The sequence below is a fragment of the Indicator indicator genome, chromosome 7 (genome assembly GCF_027791375.1).
Source record: "Indicator indicator isolate 239-I01 chromosome 7, UM_Iind_1.1, whole genome shotgun sequence".
NCBI lineage: Eukaryota > Metazoa > Chordata > Aves > Piciformes > Indicatoridae > Indicator > Indicator indicator.
Window position 1 is genome coordinate 15,906,328 of NC_072016.1, and position 6,000 is coordinate 15,912,327.

Here is a 6,000-nt window from a genome sequence, read left to right on the forward strand (position 1 = left end):
TAACACTGCACAGAAAGAGGACAAATGAAATTTATAGACCACTTTCAAGCTCTGTTCCATTTGATGTTGCACTAGACATCCAAAGTTTCCATGAAACAAGGGTTTATTCTTTCATTAAGACAATATCAGATAAGGTCATAATTCTCACCATCAAAAAGGAAATCCATGTCTTTTTACAGTCAGGATGACCTCTTCACTTTAGAAGCATTTTCTGAAGTGTCTTGAGACAGGAGGATCCTTTCATGGAGTAGGTTCCTGACTGTTTTGCTCCCTGACACAGGTAACAGTGGAAATCTGAAAAGTGATGACTTCTCTGGGTCTTTGTAAGAGGACAATGTGTCCGTCAGTGGGGTGCTCTCTGCTAATGGGACTGCCAATCTGCATCAGAGAAGCCCCAATGTTACAGGAGAACCAGGTCTGAAAAGCCAGTAATTTGTACTTTCCTTCTGAAAGCCAATAGGAAAACTAGTTAATGTTTTCACTGTTCAGTGAGTTGTGGTGCAGTGATGCTCAGGATGATTCTGATCTGAGCTGGTGGCATCCCTACAGAGCAGCGTGTAGAGTCACCAGCTCAGACCTGCCTTCAGCAGCACCAATTTTAGTGTGTGTACTCCTTGCACAGCACTGTGCCCCTCAGTTGGCCAAGTTGGGTTGCATTCTTCAGCACCACTGCAGCACTGCTCAGCCAAATTGCTCTGGAGTTGTTGAATCCACAGTCTCTCTCCTGTCATCCTGGAATCTTGAAATAACTGGTGCCCAGGTGTTACAAGTAGGATGTGGAATTACTGGTCACTGTCGTGCCATTCTGCCTAAGTCATTTTGGCCTATAGGGCTCCTTTCCTTCTTGCTGCTCAGCTGACACCTCTGGCTACAAGGATTTTGTGCACAGACTGTCCCTAATACCTATCTGAACAGTGTCTAAGGGATATTTCAGTTCAAGCTGCGTTCTTGTTGATCTGATGATCAGTAAATGAAAATTATGGCTGAATTCCTCGCTCATGTGCCCTAAAGGATTGACAGAGGCTTATGAGAATGGACTGCTGGAAATAAAGAAGTCATTGATGAGGTTTTGCTTTGAAAAAAAGGTTTAAACAGAATTCCAACAGGCACTTAGATATATTCTTGGAGCAGCCAATGCTGTCAACATTTTCATTCAAACCTATCAGAATTTTTCTGTGTTTAAAAAGGCACTCCCTGAACACTAAATGTAGCAACGCTGGTTTCCTGTCAGTTTGTACCTTACAGTTGATTGCAAGTTTCAATGAAATATTTCCGGTGATTTGGGCATCTCTCTTTCTCTTCATCCTCTTCTAACCTCCTAACCATGCTGAAGGTTTTACCAGTCAGGACTCTTGTAGGCTTTCTCTTCTACTTGGTCATCATTTTTTTTCACAAAACATGTGCACCTTTAATTATTTTTCAGAGGACTATGCTGCTGTCAGTGAAAACTGGTCACAGGGCTCTAAATTTACAAGGGAACATGCAGACAGCGTAATCTCCTGGGCTTTGTTTCCTTAAGAAGGGAGATAAGCCATCCTCCCTGAAGACTTTGAATGAAAATACTGTAGAGTTCTATACTGCTGTGGGATTGCTCATCTTCATGTTTTGAAAAGGGCTTGCAAATATTTTGTCATTGTAAGTTTTTTTAGGCTAGTGTAATTTTCAAATTATAAAGACAAGTACAAATATTTTGTATAAATGTGTTATTCTGATATTATAGACCACCTGATATTACAGACTCATATCCTAAAGGGCAGTTTTACAGCATTAAACTTGTACATGTTGCATAGACCAGGTTTAATTTCATAAGAAAGCATTTGTTTTGACCAGAAAGCACTAGCTCTGGAAGCACCCTGAAGACAATGCTGTTGCTTTCTGTACAGTTGTGCATGGTTTGGTTTCGACAAAGGAAGAACTGAAATTAGACCTGTCCAAAGAAAAACTTCATAAAACTCAAATGGATGGGAGATCCTGGCCTCTAAGGGTTTGGAATGTATAGGGAAAGACATATGAACATTTTGCATAGTGTGAATTCTCACCTGGCATGTTCAACATCTTGGAGGTTGCTCCAAACTGTAGAGATGTGAACTGTGTCACTGTATCATGTGCTTGTTACGCATTCTGTGCTATTGAGGGTCATGGAGGTGTGCCACCAGGATGATCTGTGGAAGGAGTCAGTCTTTTCTTCCCCACTGCAGGATTGCCTAATTCTGCAGATTTCCCACATGATGCCTTCCCCATGCATGATGACTTTCCTATGTGCAATGTTGTCTCCATGCTGTTTGCTGCCACTGGCGCCAGGGATGGGGAGCAGGATCAGGGGCAGATCAGCTCTGAGATAGCTTCTCTGACCACTGGTCTGCAATTTTCTTTGGGAGCTGCAGAGAATTACAGCCTTGGAGTTTATTAGAAATTAAAACCAATGGCAAACCTAGATAATTGCTTCTGATAAACCAACTTCTCTACGTGTCAGACCAGCTGTGCAGTGGGTAAAATCATAAATACAAGGTGTATACGCCTATCAGTTATGCACATGCAACTCTTTATACACAACTGCTATTTTTTTCCTTATATGACAATTCACCTCAGAGGGGATTTTTGGGAAAATTTTTATGCAAAATTGCAGAATTTCAATCACTCATCTGTCTGCTTATTTTTTGTCTTTGGCTACTGCTACCTATGCTAAGAAAAGGTGTGTAGTGATGTAAGGGGCTACTCAACACTCTGGTAATTGGTCTCTAGAGCATTAAAAGGAGGTAATCAAGTATGAGTGTTAGTATTATTTCATACGTCCTTGGGCATCCTGCCTGACTCTGGGATTTGTCCTAGGCTTTGTATATATCCATTTTAGCTCAACCAGTTTCTTTCTGGATCATGTCTGGAGCATGTGAGGAGTTTTATCCTTATCTGTTAAAGACCGCTTTATTTACAAAAATATTTGTAAATAATGAAGACTGGGTTTGCAAGTATCTTTCACTTGGTTAGTGCAAAGTAGTAGACAGATTTTCAGCTGTAGAAGCAGCTTTCTGTGATGACTGACGTATACAAGCTGGTTGAGCTTGTGAACATCTGTTGTCTGCAAAATGTTTGTTATTGGTGGCTGAAGAAGATAGAAAAAAATAAGAATGAATGAAAGGTGAGAGGGCATTTAAGAAGAGGAATTCTAAACAGTTTTCCCCTTCATGGGTAATGCAGACTAGCCAGCTCCCTGCATTCAAAGACACGAATGAGCTCTCCAGGATCACCAAGAGCTCCCAGCTTTCAAGACTTTTCTCTATGACTGAAGTCTCTCTTTGAACAGTAGCTGAGCGATATTTTCACATGACTCCAAAAGCAGCAATTTTGATAGAAATACCAACTTTTCAATCAAATCTTAGTAAATGTATTAATTTATAACTCCATTATAATTTGAATTACACCTTTTCATAGCTACTGCAAGCATGGCAAATATTAGTATGAGCACTTAGGTTTGATATTATCCTTGGACTTCAGAATATTTGATAGGTAATTTTATAGTGTTTTTTGTCTAGTTCTTTGATATTACACAGGTTAGAGGGTTTTGTGATTTCAGTTGGGTTTTGTTTGTTTGTTTGGTGTTTTTTTTCTTTGTTTGTTTTCTTGATTTATTCCTCCCCCCCCCCCCCCATTACAGATATATTTGGTTTTGGTATTAACTTTGGGGGTAAGGCTGCTTTACCTTTCTAGTCATGATATGTTTCCCTACACACAACAGATCATCGTTCTTACATAGGACTTTACAACATATAGAGTAAGTATGCATGTAGCTGAAAAGCATGTGCAGCAGAGGTTAACTCTTAGTTTTGTTTAGCATGGATTACCAAGATGATTTTTCTTTTTACATAGCTTTCTTTTCTGAACGAGGCCAGATCTGAGGTGGAAAAGTTTGGGATGAAGGAGAGTCTGACAAGAAGGAAAAGGTGACCGTGGTATGAGGATTAGTGTTAAGATGCTGGTCATAGATTCCTCCTGTGCTCTGCATCAACTTTAGATACTGGGGTTTTTTTCTTTCTTTCTCCATTTTTTTTTTTGGTTGTTTGCGTTGTTTTGTTGTGTTTTTTTTTTTTTTTTTGGTTATTTGTTGTTGTTTTGTTGTTTTGGTTTGGTGTTTTTTTTGTGTGTGTGTGTCAGTCTGAAATAGTAAATTCCTTTTTAGTCTGCGATTCACAGACTTGGTTTGGAAAAATCAGGTTCCTGGTGTTTTGCATAGAGTTACAAAACAAGATTCAGTAAGTCACATGCTGAGTGAATAGCTTCCTAGAATTAGTTTCCTAAAGGTACCTTAATCATTCACTAGGATATAACCTAAGTGTGATAGTTTCGCCAGTGTAATGCAAGCTTGACAAAGCCAGATTTTTGCTTTTGGCCACACCATGCTGAGAAGATAAGGGAACTGACAGCTCCAAGCAATGCCAGGCAGGTTTGGGACATGGTTTCTGCCTCCTGTAACTTCCTGCACAACACGAAATTCAGGAGTCCAGCCAAAACAGAATCTGCATTTCTGCCTCAGCACATGGGAGATTCTCCTGAATGGGATGGGAGAAGTTGCAAGGCTGAGAAGTGGAAAGCTTGCAGGTGTGTAAGCAAGCAGTGTTTGGAATCAAGTGGAGACAGGTCCTCTCCTGCACGTGGCTATTACTCCATATTGAATTAGGAGCTGCTCATGACACTGACACCAATACCAGTGTTTGAGTGTTGCACATGCAGATATGAGCAGGGAGTTTCTAATTTCAAGTACTGACGCTGCAGAAAGTGAACATTTTTCTCTCCAAATGTACTCTATTTTCCTAACACTGCTGTTGGATTGGTAAGACATTCATAACTATGTTTCAAACAGGGAGTAATGCTCAGAGAAACTGTTTGAAGGTGACCTTTCAAGCACCCATTGTGAGGTTAGAGCACTGTGGTGGGGCTGGTAGTGTGACTGCCCATGGGGCTGCAAACACCTCCTCATACTAGTGTGCACTGGAGGCAGAGAGAAGTTGTAATCAGGCCCTGCACTGAAATCTGTATTCGCCTTTGCATAAAACTTTAACTGGAGTAATTGTTTGCAGCACATTAGTTCACTAAACTGTAATGAGGGCTGTGTTTCTTCTGCACATATGCACAGCAAATTTCCCTCACGCTTAGAAATCTTTGGAGGAAGTTTTGAAGGAAATAGTTTCTGCCAGGATTACCTCACAGAGTTTTACATTGCACAAGTATTTCTTTTGCATGACTCATCTTGTACCCTTTCAGTGTGTGAATCCATAGAAGTTTATAGCTTTATGCAGTCTAAGTGGATTATTCTTGATGGATTAGATGTATCATGAATTAACTGCAATCAGGAAAAAATATATAGTAGCATTCATGTAGTGCATTGTGGATTTACAGTTCATGCAGCTCAAATTCAAATAGCACTGCCCTACACAGTTAATAATGTCAAGTTCTTCCTCTTTCTTTTCCTGAAATTCACCTGTACATATGAGAGTTTCTCATATAGAGATGCCTATAAAAGCTCTCTACAGCATCTCTGGTGCCTTTAACAGTCCCTGGGATAGTCCCTCACAGTTAGGTGTAGGCAGAGCGGTCAACAGAAACATGTACACTCCAGCAAATAATCTCTGAGCTCTCTGCAAAGTCATCTGATACCCCCTGAGGTTGAACATTTTCTCTGCACTGGGGTTTTAAAGAAAGCCTGAGGCTGCATTTCTTTAAGCAGTTGAGCTGCTCTAAAAGCCTGCTGCCTCTGAAAGGGGTGCTTTTATCCCTCACTTGATTCATTTTGTGGCTGGCCTTTCCTTTCATTGATTTATTTTGCTCATTACCCAAGAAGGTAGCCACCCACTTAGTTTTTCCTACTTATTTTTCCTCTGGGCTAACAAGCTCTGTGTGCTGATGGAGCTGGAAGATAGCACCAAAGGTGGGATGAGTGGTGAGGAGCAGAGTGGGGAATATACAAATGGACTCCTTGGCAGGGGCAGTCAGGGCATCAGCCTTTGT